Below are 20,214 nucleotides of genomic sequence, written 5' to 3' on the forward strand. Positions count from 1 at the left end.
ATGTTATGTCTTCTGTTAAAGGAGCAATAATGCAAAAATGAATACTGCAGTCTAAAACCCGACTTTGTTACAGTAACAAGAGGAAATATAATTCAAAGACGTGAAGTAACGAAGTACAAATACAAAGTTTCCAGGTATCTATACTTTAACTGAGTATATTTACTTGCACTTTCTCAACAGGCTTGTTACTTTGGTTTTGATGCATTTGAGGGGAATTATTAATTGATTTCATTTTGCATCATTACACATCGCTTTCCAACATAAAGACAGATTTCAACATAAATAGATGGAACACTAACACAGAAAAGATGATTCTTTGGTGTATCCATCAGTGCATGTCACACATGAACAGGACAAGATGAAAACAGTGCAAAAGACGTAGCAAGACAAAAATGACGCTAAAGACGAGAATGTAAAGAGACAAGACATAAGATGAAAATGATGAAAATGACATAAAAGATGTAGAAAGGCAAAAACAGTGTTAAATACAGAACAAGAAGAAACAGACTGAGAGGGAGACTGGTGGAGAAAAGGTGAAAGGACTTTTTACTTTAATACTTTGAGTACATTTCAGTACCTGAACTCTTTCACTTTTACTTGATCAAATAGTACTTGTAGTTGTTTTTTTGTTTTGTTTTTTAACACATGTATCTGTTCCTCTGCTTCAGTAAAGGGTAAAGAATGTGTGTCCTTTTGCCACCTCTGATAATTCATTACTTCCACCTCTGCTCCTGTGAACACTGTGACTAAACGTGGATCCGGTGGAGATGAAAATCGGCCTCAGTGCCATCACTTCTGGCACCGTTTGAAACACGTCTACCATGTCTGTCCCACAGATGGCTCGGCCCCGCTCTCCCTCTGTCCGCTGGCTGGACCGGCTCTCCGCTGGACGCCACGTTGATGCCAAATCACCCCCCCCCCTCCACCTCTACCTTCACCCTGAAAAAAAAAACAAAAAAAACACACACCCTCTCCTCCTCCAACAACCCCCCGCCTGCTCCTGGCAGCAGAGTCAAAGCTCTCTCGCCCTCATCATCTCATCTGACTGCTTCTGTAAATAAATAACAACAACAAAATAGCAACAAGAGGGTGACACCCGGCGGAACCCGCTCGGCCACATGGGACCTGCTGGTTGTCGGCGTTTGGCGAGGCGCAGGGGTCACAGATGGCTGCACAACCCCCGCGCCGGCCCACATTTTTCCAGGCTGCTGTGCTTTTAGGTCGTCCTCCATCGCTAAACCGCCTCTTTTCCAACTAATTTTTTGAATGTTGACACGGGCTCAGATGGGAAAAACACAATAGCAAATAATTAACCAAAGGGGGCTGAATTAAAGGGGGACTTAATATGAGCCGGGTGCTGGATGACTCACTTTGCATTAGGCTTTGAAGCTGGTCCCTGGTGGCCGGCGTCGGGCGCTCCGGCTTTAAAAGCTAGTGCATCTTGGCACCTTGCTCAATAGAAAAGCAGGCGGTTGATCTGCGCTGCATTAGTGCTGAGCCTTTGTTCTCCCGGAGGGCTGTCAAATGGAGAGACGGCTCCCTGAGACATTTTATAGATACATTCCCCTCTAAGGCAGCTGAGCACCGGCAGGATGAAGCGGGCTCAGCGAGTATTAACGCCTCTATTTCATTTATCCATCTGTATACACGGACGGATGTGTGTGACAGACAACTCCGAGGTTGTGTGAGAGGATTTGAAGTTCAATTTCATTCTTGTCATCGTCCTTTGTTGTCATTTCTTTTTATTTCTCTCTCCTCTCTCAGGTTTTCCTGATTAAATGCTTTCATGTGTGGCGTAGCAGGCGAGGACGTGAATTCCTTATTACACTTTGCACAACTCGACAGAAGTGCTTTGGAGAGCACTTCAAATTTCTGCAGATTGGAATTTGAGCTCTGCGAATGTTTCATAGAATAAGAGACGCTCTGAGAGGAGCTGTATTAAATCTTTAAGTATGTTTAAAATAGCAATTCGGAGTGAAACGTAGCTCTGCGTGCTGTTTTCAGGCTGACGTTTTGATGCTTGATCGACGTTCATCAGACATTTTTATACTTAAACATGATCTGAAGCTTTTAGATAAACGTATGGGAAGTGTAATAAGATGTCAAAGTGCTCTTGATTTACTTAAATATTCCACAAATAACAGAAAAAACACAACTGGTGGTGCTGTGGCTCGCGTGATGTAACTGGTACCTGTACAGGTGCACAGAAGCTGTAAACTATAGTTGGCCACGCTGACTTGTTCTGAGGAAATGTAAGTCTGTTTGTGTTTCCGCCACTTGTCATGGTCTGGGTTTTTCAGTCACTTCCTGTTTTACTTTGGAATCTCTTCCCTTGTGTGTCTTTGTCTGTTTTCCCGTTCTTTTGATCACTGATTATTTTCACCTGTGTCTTGTCATCTTGCCCCTCCCCTGTGTCATTTGGTGTGTTTGAGATGAGCCACACCTGCACAGAACCGATTGCTGCACAATGCTTGCTGGTTAGCCCGACTTGCTCTTACGTCATGCACACGATAACCTCACAAGATCAATGTGGCTGCTGTTTTTCAAGCCAGGCGCCGCAGTTGCTCTCCACTGACTGCAAACACGTGGCTGTCACCTGATCGATGAGACAGGCTCTGATTGGCTCTTAATTTTGACAACAAACACCACGTGTTGTATAAAATCCAAATTTTCTGTGTAATTGTAATATTTAGCACTGGATATACTGTGTCAGTCTGATGTTGTGAAATGAAGTTTTAGCAAACATATTTTGTGTCTAATAATAACAAAGTTTATATATAAATATGACATCAAATGAAGAATTACAAAGTCGGGGGATCTCTTCTATTTCAACCCCAATCAGTGATCGAGAATGCACTTTATTTCTTCAGCTGTGAACGTGGTCTGCAGATTACAGGTGATGTAACAGGATGTCAGTGTCACTTCCTGTTTATTGTCTGAAGTCTGCTTGAAACTGTCCAGTGTGACTGCAGCTTTTTGTTAGCAGCGTGCACAAGTTCAAATCTTGATCAATGTATTTAGTGCATTTCTGCATATTGTTTGCCCATAATATACAAGTAAACTACTGTATATATCAGTGAGTGCTGGTATTTTGTACACTGTAAAAAAAAAGTTGAACAACTTCAAATTATAAGGCAGCACACTGCAACAGACTTTTGAGTTTTGAGCCCAACTCAAACTTAAGTTTTGAAATAAACTTTAAAAAGTTTTGCTGACCTATAATCTTTTGTTGAGATAATTTACTTTTCTTCTTTAAATAAACTTGAATCTTTGAGTTTTGCTAAAACAAAAACTTAGTCACAGTGAACTGTGAACCTGATTTGTGTTTTTGTGCCTGAAAAATTAAATAATTTTAATTGAAAATATTAAAATTTGAACATTTACTTTCACTTTAATTGATTTACTCAATACTGTTTGTTTTGAGTTTCTGAAATTCAAAGCTTTAAGTTTATCTAAAGAAGGAAAGTAAATTATCTCAACAAAAGATCAGTAGTTCGTAAATCTTGTTGAAAACCTGAGTATCTGGGTTTTCTCCACTTTTTCATTTTTACAGTGAATGCTTTTGACTTTTCTTGTAGTGCCATTATCACTTCAAAGTTTATATTTTTTCCACGACTTTGCTTCATGACTAAATACCCACACAACTAATAATGTTCCCATTTACTTTGTATTTGGTGCTAATGAGCAAACATTAGCATGCTAACTCACTAAACTAAGATGGTGATGAGGTGAAATAAAAAGAAGGGCAAGTGTTTTTGGGGGAAAATGTCATTATAAAATAAAAACAGTCCTACAGAAATCTAAAATTATTAAAATAAGAACAATTAAATGACGCGTTATATCATTTTCTGTTGTTAATTGAGGATCTTTTGGGTAATTCTTTCTTTCTTTCTTTATTTATTATTTTGACAGTTTCTATGATAAACAATTATTTAAAGAAGAAAATAATCTAATCAAATAAAGGCTGAACTAACCTTTTTCATTAGTATTAGTATTAGGATGATACAGACTGTATTTATTGAGTCTTCTGTCTGTATAACTAAAATGTTTCCTCCCTCCTAAACATGAAGTCTGTTGTTCTGTTGTCTGTTCTTTAAGTAGAATAATCCCGTTGTTGCTGCTGCGGCTTCAGTCCCAGCCGGGCCCCTCCCGGCCCCCCGGGTCTCGCAGGAGATCAGGCCGTGTCGGGCCCTGTGGACGGTTACCTGGCAGCCGGTGCAGCGGGGGGGATGAAGGTCCCTGAACGGAGCAGCACTCAGGCTCCTCACACTGATCCTCCTCAGTGCATCAGCTCCATCTGTGACCACAGTCACACTCAGAGAGATTATGTTACAGCTACAGTCTGTTTCAACACTCGCACTAAATCTACATGAAAAAGTACTTCTGGAAAATTTTAAAAAATCAACCCATTCTCTTCAAAGGGTAAACTAATAAAGGTTCACTTCAGGGTTTGCCTACAGGTGATAAATCAGAACAGAACAGATCTACAGTCAGGTGACGTCATGGTCACAAAAATAAACCATGAGGTCAACACTCTGAAACAGCTGCAGGTTCATTAGATGTTAGTGATACAGCTGCATAGTTAGGTTCAGGAAAAGATGCAGTTTATATATTTATTCCCGCCAGTCGTAAGTTTGTGAAGGTGATATATCAAGAACACCTTGAGGGAATTTCTTCAAATTTGGCACAAATGACCACTGGACTCAAATATTAACCAGTTAGATCGCGGTGGTCAAAAGTCAAGATCACAGTGATGTCACTAAACACAGTTTTCACTTAACTCGATGACAAAATTACACACAAATATCTGATAGGAGTATGCCTGTCCTCCGCTGAAAAAAAATTATCCCTAAATGAAGACATCATTTTTCTCACTGGAAAATATTCACTGGAATCACACTTAAATTTTGCAAAGAAAAACACAATACAATTATCTGTTTAATACTTTTTTTTATTGACAGCTGACTTCTTGCTCTTCTTAACGGACTGCAAGTGAACAACTGCCTCAGTTTGAAATCTATGTGGAGGTAAGTTGTGGGGGTCATGTGGAGGAACTTTAAAAATCTCTGCCGGTTGCATCTCACAGTTTGTGGTTGCATTGCAGTAGGTGCTTCACCGCCTGTTGCCTGGTGGGGATCTGCACTCTGCTGATTTGTTTAATTGTGTCAGGTGGAATATAAACAGCAGACGGTGATGATATTACGGTAAACATCCTCACATAAGTACGCAGGAGCAGTTCCTTTCAGTGTTCAGAATTCACTGAATCATTCAGTGCTTGATAAAAGCTTCAGCTTTGTAAAGTCCAGCTCACTGAATTAAAACGTGTTCGACAGCTCAGTTCAGCTGACTGACTAGTGGAGAACAGCTGTTTGTGAAAGATCAGCCAGTGAGCTCAGAATTTAGCTGCGTACAGATAGTGTTGGCAAACTGAAAGCTCAAAACCTTCCATTTAATCTACATCATATATATTTTCTTTACACCTACTTGAGCTCCTCAGTGGATGTCAGAACAGATGTGTTTTACATTTTCTTATTGACTTGTAGCAAGTCCTTGTAGTAGTAGTAATACTTGTAGTAGTCCACAGTTCAGTAGGTTTGATCATTGTGAGCATTGTCTTAATTTTGTTTTTTCATTTGAAGGGCTTGTACGAACACGCCACATCAGATTCAGCAAACACTCCTAATCTGCCTGTTTGACTGCGCGTGCACAAGACTTGCAAATAAGCATAATTAACGCCCCAATAAGACTGTGCTTCCTGCATCTTTTGTCAGGAAGCGTTTATTCATGAAAATGGAATCTGAGATTAAAAGAATAACTTTACGGGTTTGGAGTTTGACGTCCTGCTTTCAGAGATCCATGAAGAAGAATCTGTCATTTTAACGCGTCAGCAGAGGAATTAAAAGACCTGCTAAAGCAAAGAAACAGGAGAAACAAGTGCTGTTACCTGAGGGACGGACCGTCACTGAAATAAAAAAGAAACGTCTCGAATGTCTAAAAACTACCTAAAAGAAAGGATGTTCTCAAACTCTGGACCGTCTGTCTGTGAGGCTGAAGCTCTAAACTCTGAGTCACCACTTTTTTTCCTTTTTTAAATTTCTGATATCTCAAAAATCTTTTCTCCAGAATGAATTTGGCTGTGTGTCAAGGACCAGTGACTATTTTTTGGTGCTGATCGAGGAATTCTAAACATAGTGAGACAGGCATTTTGGTACATCATGAACTGCTGCAAGTACTGGAATGAAATGTTGCTGTTGGTATTTTCATGCAATTCTGGATCCAGATGCAGACTAACAGATTTTATTATGGACTCATTATTACTGGGAAAACATTGTGCAGCTCTGGCCGAGGTTTCCATCCTCTTTCTAGCTGAAGGAGTAAGAGTTACTCGTGCATTCTCCTGGCTGAGGTTTGGACCTCTGTGACTCGCAGGGTTCAGGGAGTCAGATTTGCTGAAGGGAAATATTCTGCTCCATCCAGCAGCAGCCTTTCAGGCCTTGTTGTCACCCAGGAGCAGATAGAGACGCATCCAAACCCCCGGACGCGGTGGCTGTTCACCTCAGATAGCCTCCTCGAGCCACGCAACCAAAGAAAAACAGCACTCCTGGCCCGCTTTCATCCCCTCCTCCCTCAGTCCTGTCCCTTTTTCTTTCATTATGACTGAAGGTGTGTGTGTCCGTCTGTCTGTCTAAGGGGGGTTAAGAGTGTGTGTATGTGTGTGTGTGTGTGGGGGGGGGGGGCTAGTGAAAGAAAATGGACTTCTGTGCACTAGCTAGCAGCAACAGCTTTTTTTAATCCTAGCCCCAAGCCATACTGTGCACTGAAGCAAGCTATTACATGGCAACAATTAAGAGGCTGGAGCTGCAGCACCTGGTCCTCCCCATTCGCTGGCCTTCACTGGCAGCTGACTATACAGTTCCCCACGCCAGGTGGTTCCACTTCAATCACATTAGCTAGTCACTGTAGGGTTAATAAAGAGCCCGCTAACCCTCCCTCCACCCTTGCTGCTTCTTTTCTGCAGCGAATCTGAAGATGGAGCATTTTAAAACTCGTTAAAATTAAGATCCCTCCGCCGGCGCTGGATAATTAAAGCAGCGGCAGGACGAGCTCCTTGGAATCCAGGGCTAATGTTTCAGGGAGGGGTGGGGGGTGCGTCAATGAGGAGGAGGGCGGAGGGTGGGTTGGGGTGGGGGTCCCTATCCGCTTAGTAGTCCATTTGTACAAAGAGCAGAGGATCATAATAGACCTTTTCATGGATAGACAAAACAGATGGAGGCCAATTGAAATGAGACAGGCAGGGAGACTGTACATATCTGCCCGGATACTGGCGATGTGGAGGGATTCACAAAAAACAAGTGGCGAGCCAGCAGCGAGCGAGTGAGTGGCGGCGGCGGCGGCTTTTGTTTGTCCGCGCCGCTCGAAGCGTTATCACAGTAAAAACAGCTTGAAAACCAAAACCTGTAAATAAAGGAGTTGAGGCCGAATGTGTCAGGCTCGCAATCAATAGTCATTTGTGAGCCCAGAAAGCAGATGTATGCAGTGACATTTAATGCAGGCCGGCCTCCTTTCAGCAGGATGTTAATGGTGCGTTTCTCCACTTACCTCCTGTTGCTTTGTTGTTCCTGTCGATTTTCTTATTTTAGGGGAAAGTTTTATCCTTTTAACCTTTATTCTTTTCACTCACTTGAGAAACATGCCTTAGTTTGCTCTTAAAAAAATAGATTTTTGAGGGTTTAGGCAACACCTTTGTTTCAAGCAGTTTTAGCAGCTTTATTTGCTTTGCTTTTGTTATAATTTGTTTAGAAGTTTTTTTTAAGTGAAATTAATGGTGAAGGATCAAAAAATATTTTGGGGGGAATTTTGACCCTTATGCATCTATTTTTTTTTTTTTCATTTTACTGCCTTTAAAGTAGGGCTGCAACTAATGATCATCTATTTATTTATTTATTAATCAATTAGTTGTTTAGTCTGTAAAATGTCACAAAATGGTGAAAAATTTGTGATTTTGCGCTTTTTTGCTTAGAAAACTAAAGACAGTACATATGGAGGAGGTGGATGGACGGCTGAAACAAACATTCACTCAGCAGACTGGGGTTCATGTCCAGGGTGAAAAAACAAACGTTATTAAAAGTTTTTAGGGACTTAATGTTACGTGCATCACCTGACTGTCATCCTGAGTCGCTTCAGTGACATCACGTGAAATAAATAATTTAATTTACTATACTAACAGACTTATTGTAACCCAAACATGCTCTTATCCTAAACACACTCCTGTAGTTTTGCGTCCAAATCTGTTTCAAACTGTTAACCTGACCAGAGAGACGGTTTGTTACACAGAACCATCTGGAAAGCCGTCCATACAAACAAAGAAGAACGAGAACATGTTTTCCATCGATAAAATCCTTTAGTGTTGTTCTTTGTTCTTCCTTCAATAAAGAAATTATCTCCAGTTCTGATATAACCAATGCTATCACAGTACCTATGCTAACCTCTTCAGGAGCCGCCATTGTCTGTTCGAAACGAGTCGTTTCCATGGACACCACACATCATCCATACATCATCCGAGGACAATGATTGGATCGGATTCTCACACAATCTTGTAATCTCGTGACTCCAGCTGCCTCAGGAGGAAACCAAACTGTGACTGTTTCACAACGTTAGCCACGTGTTTGAAAGACTTTCTCATCTCTAAAGGAAACCTTGAGCATCAGTGTCAGACGCTGAGGGGCGTGACAGGACGTTGGTATGTGATGAGGATGGGTCGTCATTTTATGCACGTCCACAAAATTCAACCTGAAAATATTTGACATCTTTGGAAACTTATGGATCCTCGACAAATTTCAGACAAACTTTAACTCAGCTGAGTTTAAGGGCTAAAAACTAAAATCAATGCACCGTAAACTGACAAAAAACTTTACTTTTTTTTAGTGTTTTGACTGTAGAATGTGATAACAAAAATAGAAATAAATTGTAATAATAATTAACTAAGGATGTGCTCAGTTGGATTAAACATTGAAGAACACTTTTTTAATCTAAATAATTAATCTAAATATATTATACCTGCAACATAAAAGGCAATTAGATTGTGGGGAGTCATTTCATTAACAATCATCCAGGTTAATTTCCTACATTATCCACAATATAAAGGACTAGTGACAAGAATTTATCTTGAAAATTTTGTAAAGCCATTCGTTAACACCTCCTGTAGTTTTTCATTAGTCTTCTCTTTGTTTCTTTTTCATCGGTAGAATAAATCCCGTCTTTACAAACCCTGATCCTGCGTGTCGAGTCCTTTTCTCTGGATGTAACTCGACTGTATTTCATGTCTGTCTTCCTCAGAAGCATCACGAGACACATCAAAGCCCCAAGGCCGAGGTGGAGATGGAAGGAGGAGAGGAGGAGGAGGCGAGGAGAAAGAGGAGGGAGGGAGGGAACGCAGGATGCCCGCACTTTAATCTTCTTTATCCGCTGATGTGAGGACAGAGCGTCCCAAATTCCATTTATAAGAGAAATACTGATGCAAAAAGGCTGAGCGTGTCTTTATACCAGAGTGAACAAATTGGGATGCAAATGCGCAGCCTTTGAACTGTGTAAAGTGGCATAATGGGATGATCCATAAATTATTAATCAGTGTTGGTTTAGAGCTGAACCCAGAGGACGCCTGACATCACCGCTGCAGAAGAAGAAACCCAAAGAAGAAATGAGTTTTTCCTCCAGTGTTGAGCTGAGAAACACATCACTGAGAACAGGAAAGTTTATTACAGCTGATGGATTTATACAACTGTTAAAATGAATCTTTCTCATCCTCTTAAAGAAGGTTTGGTGACATGTGTGAAGAAATGGTTTTCTAAAGTGTAACTGATTTAATTGTTCGATACTATTCCTTGAATTATTCACATTTATTAGGAAGAAAAAGAAGAAGTTGAGGGACACAATGTCATAAATTTCAAAATAAAGAGACCATAACTGCTATAATTCTGCATCTGATAAAATGAAAATGAAGGAAAATGATTGTAATTCCATAAAATGGATATTCTAACTTAAAAATGCTGTAGTAATGTCAACTTACTGAGTCAATGTCAGTAACTCAGATTCTAAAGTTTAGTTTACTTTTCTCCTTTTTGAATTTTAGAAACTGAAAACATTGTATTTAAAAATATTAAGTAAATTCATTGAAGTAAAAGTAAATGTTTTAATATTTAACAAATCAAAACTGTGACCTTTTTTTCTTCTTTTTAGTTTATTTTTAAAGTTTATTTCAAAACTTAAGAGTTTGAGTTGGGCTAAAAATTCAAAAATCTATTGCAGTGCGTTGCCTCGAAATTTTATTTCCTCTCAACTATATTTTACAGTGCAATTCCTGACTCCAGAGCGCTTGTCTCGCGTCATCGTTGAGTGATTCTCTGTTTGAGTGGCTTTTTTAGGATAATATTATGAATTCCCATCAGCAAAACAAAACTTAAAGTAGCTATAGTCAATATCTTTATGATACTGAAATGACTGTGTGTGATGACAAATGTGATGAAGGTCACACGTAGAGATGAAGCCACAGAGAATGTTTCCCCTCAGACCTACGGAGGGTTTTAGCATCTTTTCAGCTCTTTGTTTTGGTTTTACGGCCGCGACTTTACAGCAGCAGCTGTTTTCAGCAGCAAAGAAAACTACGGTAAACTACCTGCTGAGCTCCAAACAGCAGAGAGACACATTTAAGAAGTCTTTACACTGCATGGTTCGACTTGGCTCAACTCGACTCTGATTGCTCTTTCTTTGTTTTCTGTTGTGGACTGTAACGCACTTTGGTATCACCTGGACTGAATTTCCAACGAGTTGATTTTAAAAGATGACATAAAAGATGAGTGGTGAAGTTGTCGATCTGGCAGTAAATGTACAGTTTAGGTTACACTGAAAAATTGTGTAACCTAAATAGAATAAAGGCTGAATAAACCAACTAAAGGCTGCAGCTTCTTGTGACCAAAATTAAGCACATTTGCATTATTTCCCAACTGCTGGGAAAGCATCACTATGACGATCGGCTCAGCCTAAACTGAGGGATTACCTAGCTGCTGGAAAACGAAGCAGAGAAAAGCATCTTGTACCAAAATCATGTAGAGAGGAGCAAACTTTGTAATGGAAAAACGTCACTGGAGACTAGCTGGTGAAAAAATTGTCACAGTGAGTTGCGAAACAGACAGATATATTTCTCGAGAGGTAGTTAATTGTTAAAAAGTGGACAGAAGCTTTGAATAAATGCTAAGTTGCTTTGTGTCTGCTGGATGTATAAATAAAAAGTGGTTTGCTACCTGTCATGGTTTGGGTTTTATGGTAGTTATTTCCTGTTTCATTTTGTAGTTCGTGCCTCCCCCCTTGTTTCTGTCTCTTTACTTCCTGTCTTTGTCTGTTTTCCTGTCCTATTGATCACTGATTGTTTCCATCTGCCCCTCATCAGCCCTCATGTGTGTATTTAGTCTGACTGTGGTCCTTCTTTCAGTTTTCACGTCTTGTGCATTGATGAGTTTTCAGTTTATCTGAAGAAGAAAATTCGCTGTGGACGTGACATCAGTGACATCAGTGACATCACTTCTTTTTTAAATAACTTTCTTTGCAGTGTTCGTTTGGAGCCTGACTGTTTGCTCTGAAGGAAATGCATGTTAAGTAGGAATCAAAAGCAGTTTTAAAAAGTTCTGAAATTCAGCCCACAATCACCTCATCAACCTGTCAGCTCCTCTCACTTGTCTTCAGAGTCAAATTAAGATGAAACGTCTCGTTAAAATTGACTTTTCGGCTCGTTTGCCACACTGAGCACAAAGAAAAGTCTCCAGGTTGCTCTAATCTCCTTCTACCTGCCTTCACACCCGCCGGGGGCCTCTCACATTGTTTGGGAAGCTGGATTAGCGACGCTCCGAGTGACTCGGCATTATTGTTTTGCGTTGTGGAACTCCAACGCTGCCGTTCCTCGGGGATCCACGCCACATGCTGTCCGGGATAGCGCGCTAGCTAGCAGGCAGGAGAAGCCGGTGTCGTGGCTGATAGGCTGGCAGGCTGCTGGGCCTTGGAGCCAACGCACACTGCAAAAAATGACCTGGAGAAAAAAAAAGTCTCACATTCAGGTTTTTATTTACAAATAGGTTGAGTTGTGATACATTCTGCTCAGATCAGAGGATACTTCTTACGCTGAAATGTAAATTTTTTTTCTTCATGAATACATTATATCCAGAGGGCCTGTCTCTGTTTTTAATAATGCATCACTTCATCTTTTCCACAGAGTCTCATGGGGAAACTCTCATCCTGTGGCAGCCCTGCCCAAAAATATGTTTACTAAATGGTTTTGCCAAATACACTTTGCAGAAAATGTATTTAGATGCTGTGTTCTTGTATCACAGAGGGGTTTGCATCCTGAGTCCTATGTTTGGTTAGGTTTAGGTTTAGATGTTAGTAAAAGTGTTTTTGTGTTTCCCTTGACAGTGTTTTGTTGCTGAGCTGGAGGTGGAGGGTCAAAGGACTTAAACCTTGTATCACTAATAAAGTTTATTTCAATGCAAGTAAAGGAAAGTGTGCCTTTTCTTATGCAGCTTAAAAAAGCTCATACACTGCTGTTCATGTGGGCACCTGGATATTGTTTGAAGACAGACTTGAAAAACTGTGAAGCTGTCCTTTAAAGGGGAACTTCTGCACTTTTCATGTGGACGTCCAGTCGGTGTTGATGGTAAATCTAGTCAACTGAAACAATAAAATTCCTCAGCGCTGCTACATTGACCAAGAAAACTGACTTCTGCTACAAAATCTGTTGTTCTTCCTGCATCCAGTGATGTCACAGTGATGTCATCAGTGTTTAGGAAGAACTACAGACTACTACAGTTTCAGCTTGGATTTCCTCCTCAGAGTAGCGATGGGATTTTCTGGATGAGTATTTTTACCACCTAACGATGTGTTACTGCTGTAGGCCAGGGTGGTGATGCACCGCAACATAGGCATGGCCATCAGAAGATCGCACACAATGCATCCTGGGACATGTAGGCACTGCTACACGGCTCCCTGAGCAGGAAAATTATGTTTTCTTGGTAAATATAGCACTGAAGAATTTATTGCTGCATTTACCCTAACCCTAACCTTAACATCCACATGAAAAGTCTTTGAATTTTCCCCTAAAAGTTGAGGGAACATGGTAGTTTAACTGAGATATAAGTTGTCCAAAGCACGTCCATAAAATTGTGCTTTAGTCGCCACATGAAGATATTGTAAAAAAAAAGCAAATGAAATGTGCTTTTAAAAGATTTTATGCTTTCAGTTTGAACATTTGAACACTTTGTAGTGGTGATCTTTTTCATATCATGTTTGTCAAGAAACAAACATTTTGTCATTAGACTTTTGCAGTATTAGAAAACAGTTTAATCTTATTATTATCAATCATCAGGTCCATTATTTGTGATATCTGCACTCCCCAGGGTGCATCGTCACACCACAGGAAAACCTGTTTCATCACTGATACTTAATTGGTAGTATAGCATCAGTGCTGTTGCCATGGTTACCTGCTGCGATATATTACATAAACCAAACTGTTGTGTCACGATCGTGATCACGATCAAATTACACTCTGTTAAAGCCACTGTTGTGATGTTGTTTGAGCGTCACGTTGTTTCCTCGCAGTTCTGTGACTGAAGACGTGACTTTATGTTTGTTGTCATTACTGACATTTTTTGCAGCGTGTGTGTGGTGGCCAGACTCGGAGCAGCTGGTCAGTTAGCAGGCCACATCAGCGTCAGGCCGCCTCACTGATAATGGGATTAGCTTAAGCCAGGCAGCAGGGAAAGCAGAGAGGGGAGGAGGAGGAGGGAGGAGGATGGGAGGCAGAGGATGAGTGGGCAGAGGGAGGGGGGGTTCGCCACCATACACTCACTTCCCCTGAACCCCAAAAACCCATAACTGTACACTGCAGGCCGGATACTGCAGGTATGTCAGAGGATGTGAAGAGGATGAATGATGGAGATTTTACATTTTAACACAAATATCTGTACTTTAAAACAGACTTATTGATTATTTTTATTTTGCGTCATTGTGTGTCACTTTCCCAACATCAAGTCTGATTTCAGCCTAAATGGACGAAACAATAACACAGAAAAGACGATTCACTGATGTGTTCATCAGTGCATATCACACAAGACAGACATAACAAGATGAAAACAGCACAACAGATGTAACAAGACAAATAAGACAAAAACAAAGACAAAAATCATGTAAACCAGACTGGAGTCTGACAAACAGATGTGCATCATAGTTGCTCATCTCCTCTGACCCCTGTGCACCTTAGACCAGCTAAAACCTGGTTGAAGTGCAAAATCTGTGGTGCAATCAGTCTGTCTGCACAAGAGAGCTGCATGTTTTGCAGCTCACTGTGATCAATTTTTGAAAAACTCAAAGCTTCAAGTTTATCTAAAGAAGAAAAAGTAAAACTTTTTAAAGTTTATTTCAGAACATAAGAGTTTGTGTTGGGCTCAAAAATCTATTGCAGATAAAATTTTAATTAGTGTCAGCTATTTTCTACAGTGCACAATCAGGGTTGAAAGTATGACTTCAGCCAGATGTCATTTTCATATTTTCTACATAAAAAAAATCTACAGTACATGACATAATCATCTTCACAGCTAGCAGTTACTTAAACCTTTATTTAATGAAAACATTGTATCAGGGCACTCTGGTGGTCTTATGGGGGTTAAGGCGCTGACCTGCAGCATCCAGCTGAGGATCTTTGCTGCATGTCATCCCTGTCTCTCTTCCCCTGCAGTGTCCTGTCATCTTGACTCTCAATTGCCTAATAAAGGCACAAAATGTCCGTTAAAAGCTGAAGCTTTACACTTTCTCTGTCAGCTGAAGCCTTCATGAACCTTCATTTCTGGATATTTTTTGCAGCACGTGTTCTCCGCCCCTCAGCTCACCTGCAGTGGAGGCGGTTGAACCACACTGGGCTCTAATAGGCTCACAGCATCCCTATTATCATAGCCAATCTCACTTGCTCGCAGCCTCATCTTGTGCTGCAGCGACCGCAGGCTTTAATGGCTGAAGTCTTCGCCGAGGGGAGCGCTAATAGTGGCATCAATACGAACAGCAATTTTGGTGTGATGAGAAAGCCCTGAAGTCGACATATTACATCCTCTAAACCAGCAGCAGCAGCAGCAGCAGAAGCACTACCACGTAATTTCACCCTAAAAGCCCCCGGTGCTCCCGCTGAGGGCTGGAGAGGATTGTAGAGGGATTGATCTGTGAGAGTAGATGGATGTGTGAAAGCCTACAGAGCCGCCTATTGATTTCAGACGGCGTGGAGGATGAATCCATGATAACAAAAGGTCACCGCTCCTTAATCCTGGTCTTTAATCAGAGCAGAGATCTGTCCTGCAGCCTCTGGGCCTCTTCAAAAGAGGCCTGGAGAAACCAGAAATTTCAAAATAAGAGACGTTTCATAGGTGTGAAAGCAATAAATTCACAAAGATCTGCCTCTGTGACTGTGGGACAAATAGCTGCACTGTCAAAAAGACAAAACAGGTTTTGATATCAAGTCACTGACATGAAAGAAAACTTCCTAAAAGTTACATTTTGATGACAAATTAATGATTTTACCCTCCAAAAATATCCTAATCAATGTCCTCTACTCCAATATATCATCATTTTCCAAAAAATGTTCTTCCTCCCTCAAAAAATATCATCATTGTCCAAAATGTGCTTTCAAAATGTCTCCTCTTTCCATTTAAACACCCCCTACAGTGTCTTGACTTTTTGCAATTTTCCAAAAGAAATTTCCAATGTCCTCGCTTTTCACTCTTTCAAAAACATCCTCTTTCATAAAAATGAGTCTTCACTGTCCAAAAGATATTCCCCCTTCCCACCTACTCTGTTTCTTCATTTTCCTTCATGTCCTCACTGTCCAGAACTGTCCCCCACAAAATGTGCTCATTTCTAATTTCCCCTTAAAGTCCTCACTTTGTGGAAAGTCAAGTGTCTTGACTTTCCAAGATGTCCAAGGTCTCTCAGAAGATTTCCAATGCTTCTATTTCCCATAGTCCCAAGTCTTTACTTTCTTTAATGTCTTTACTCTCTAAAATGTCCCCACTTTTGACTTATCACTCATGTCCACCACATAATGTGTTCCTTTATTAAAAAAATGCATAACCTTTTATCCTAAAATGTCGTCACATCACAAAAACGTCTTAATTTTCTGAAATGCCCCATATTCTAAAAAACTGTACTCCATATACTCACACTAACACACACACACTCACACACACACACACTCACACACACACTGCTGCGCGCTCGTCCTAATTACTTCACACGTAGAAACACACACACACACACACGTTTCCCATGAGACACCTGACACATGCAGCTGCCTGTGGCTCTGACATGTTCATACATGTCATTCCAACATGCTACTGAGTGGCATCTCGGACAAAACATCACACACACACACACACACACACACACACACACACACACACACAGACAGGATATGGAAACATCTCAGCTCAGTGACCTTCGTCAGGACACTCTGAACTCTCCTCTGTACTGATGATGCTTTTAATGACATCATTTCCATCTTTCGGTTTATAAAAGATTTTTGAATTTGATCTCAGCTAAAGATCTGCAGAAACTAAAAAGTAAATTATACAAAACACTCTGTCTGTCTGTCTGGTTTGGTACATGCTGCCTGTTACAGTATTCAGTCCCTCCAGGACTTTGCTGGCTGTTTTGAGGATTATTGTGACCTAAAATAACTGATTTCACAGCAAATTTTCTCATAATCTATGGTGCATTATTAGACATTTTTTTGCAATGAAACTGGAGAAACTGGAGCAGGTGAAAGTTGCAAAAAAAAAAAAAAAAAAAGTTGTGGTCTTTTTTCTGTTTGATCTGTTAGGAATCAAAGGTAATTTGTTCCAGGAAGAATTAAACTGCACTCTTTTCCAACCTCACCAAAAAGGTTCAGGAATACAAAAACTGCTTTATTTGTAAATGAAGTGCAGCTGAGGGGGAGATAAAGCTCAGTCATAACCGCAGACACAAAATTACAGAATATAAAGGTGCACAGAGTGTTGATGAATGTCAATAACAACGACAAGCTTGTGTTCTTTTCAGAGTCGGATCTGATGATTGGTCAAATTTGTGGAAAAGTTGCAGTGACTGAAAAAAACTGCAAGGTCGTGCAGAATTCACGGGGATTAGTTGCGTGAATTGTTGTGATCAAAACATCACAGCTTCCTGTAGGGACTGAAGTATCTGATGGGGACTTTTCTGAGAGCAGAGCAGCGTTCGGTGACATGATACTGACCTTGAAATGAATGAACTGTTTCTTTTAATTAGATAATTTAGATTTAATTCTCATCTCGTCCACATCGTGATAAAAAGTTAACGACTGAGGATGAACTGTGCCAGTATGAGTTGAATTAACAAGAAGCAGCAGGGGGACAAATTCTGGCCCAAAGCACTAATGAGCTTGTTGAACACACTCCAACCTAATTAAGGACTTTGTGTGTGTGTGTGTCTGTGTGTGTGTGTGTGTGACTGGCATGTTTTTGGTTTGTTCATTTATTTTGGAGGGGAAACAATGACCTTTGAGATCTCACACATGCTCACATTCTTTATTTTAGATCATTTCTACAAGTGAAAATGTATCATAGAGCTCGAAAGTTCAACAAGGGAGCCGTTACAGCGGAGACTGTACACACAGAGGACGGAGTCAAAGTATAGATGAGCCAATCCACAGAGCGAATGTGATAAATTGATGATTTTCTGCAGCAGTGGTGCACGTCAAGATGCAGCAAATGTGTGTTGCCCTGTTGTCATCTGTCTGAGATTTTGGGAAATTAATTATGGTTTGTTCTCAAAAATTAGATGAGAAGACGGACAAATCAGACTGCACCTTGTTCAGACTTCAGAAGTGTCCAGGTTTTGCTAAATTGCTTTACTGTGATGTTTTTTGCGCTGGTTATTTAATTATCTGAATTTAATTACATGAATTTGTATATTTAAACTTGATGATCTTATTTCTACTTGCAGACTGAAATTCTAAAAATCTGAAGTATTGAAGGTGGCAACAAGCTTAGCTTAGCATAAGAGTGGAAGCTATATAAATATATATATATATATATATATATATATATATTCAAAAATTGGTGACTGCCAAGCTTTGAACCTCATTTGTCTTTTTTTTCAATGCTAGAAAAGTCAAATAGTTACTTTTTTAATTCAATGAATTTACTAAAATTTTTAAACACAGTATTTTGAATTTCTAAAATTTGAAGTTTTAAGTTTATCTAAATAAGAAAAGTAAATTATCTCAACATAAGATCAGTAGTTGGTAAAACTTTTTCCAAACATTTTTACAGTGCAGCAGAGACGTCTGGTCAGCTCACTTCTTCTCACTCCACACCAACAGATTTTCTTCTAAACTTCAGTCCTCAACCCTAACTGGCGCTGCCTCAAGTGACATCATTGAAGGACGTTTATTTCGTTCTACACAGCGCTTGGAAACACTTGGAGGTGTGTTATGTTATATTTGTGTTGTAATGGTATCTTAAAAGTTGCAGCAGATCACAGTCTTGTTATGCAGATGATGTTTTAATGAACGGCGTCATCCCTCCATTAGCAGCCTGGACTGGAGGAGCTGCAGCAGGGGCTGCTGGGAGTTTGACAGCTCTGGGGTGGTGGTTATGGCTGAGGCAGCAGGGGCTGCTGGGAGCTGCTGGTGCCGTGGAACGATGCCTGAGCCGCCAGCATCGCTCCTCCACTTCTTCTTCTTCTTCTTCTTCTGCATCGGACACAAGCTGACCCTCCCCTCCTCCCTCCCTCCAGCACACACACACCCTTCACACTCACACTCACACACACACACACACACACACACACACACACACACACACGCTCGACCAGCCGTGCCTTTGTCTGGCGTGTCCACATACATCTGTCATGCATGGCAGCGTTGGCACTGACAGTCTGCTATTGTTGCCCCCCTCAAACCCTGTTTACCCCCCTCCTCCCCTTCAGGAGGAGACGCAGCCACAGTTTGGGGTAATTGCTGGTCCTAATTAGTTCACACACACATCAACACACACACACACACACACACACACACACACACACACACACACACACACACACACACACACACACACACACATAAACACACACACATTTATGCCAAAAATACTGATTAAATGTCCAAATCCTATTAAAGGGAAGCTTCACCAAAACAATGTGATGAGTATTTTCATTGTTCATTTCTGAATCGATACAGAAGGAAGATTTATTATGTCTTTATTCTGTGTTTAACAGTCGTGTTGATGAGTGATCAGACTCACACTAAACCTGCACAGATCAGAGCATTATAGAGGAAAACAAAGCAGCAACTTTGAAGGAATTTCTAAACTTCTATTACAGGAGGTGTCAGGAAAACAGATTTATTTTAATCATAAAAACTTTAAAACTGTTGTGAAATTAGAGCAGTTTGAGCCCAACTCAAATTTTCAAGTTTTGAAAAAGTTTTACCAAAACATTTATTTTCAACAAAAGTTTGAGTTGGGCTCAAAACTCAAAAAGCAGTGTAGGCTGTAGGTTTTTTGCAGTGTTTTCCCTTTCACAGTGTTCTGTGAAAAATCCTGTTTGGGTATTTCTTAAATCTTTTAGACCACTTCATGTCATACCAAGAAGACGTTCTTTAAAATGTGAACCAGTCATACCATCAGGGGTTAGTGTGACCCCACCATCCCCTCCTCAGCACCTCCCTGCATCACATCCTCCCCCACAGTCCTGAGTCACGTTCAGTCTGAACACTGTGCACGGCTCCCGTCAAAGATTGTTTTTATTGTGATTAAATACTTGATTCTGATTGTCGGGGGTGGAAGTAACGAATTACAAATACTCAAATGACTGTAATTAAGTAGTTATTTTTGGGTACTTGTACTGTTAAAAGTAGATTTTCAAGTCTGTACTTTTACTTGTGTGTATATATGCTTACAAGATGTATTTAGTTACTTTTAAAATAATAGTTGAGTACTGAGTATAATTATGAATCAGTATCCAAACATTCCATCTGCACTTTAGTAACCAGTCAGGTGATGTACAAAACAAAACGCTGCAGCAGCACATGTTTGGAGTCAGGATGTTAATGATCAATCAATAATTGATTAACTGCCGTTAAGAATTTAACCAATTAAAAATGTATTCATGGAT

The sequence above is a fragment of the Lutjanus erythropterus genome, chromosome 15 (assembly GCF_056507025.1).
Source record: "Lutjanus erythropterus isolate fLutEry1 chromosome 15, fLutEry1.hap2, whole genome shotgun sequence".
NCBI classification, from domain to species: domain Eukaryota; kingdom Metazoa; phylum Chordata; class Actinopteri; order Lutjaniformes; family Lutjanidae; genus Lutjanus; species Lutjanus erythropterus.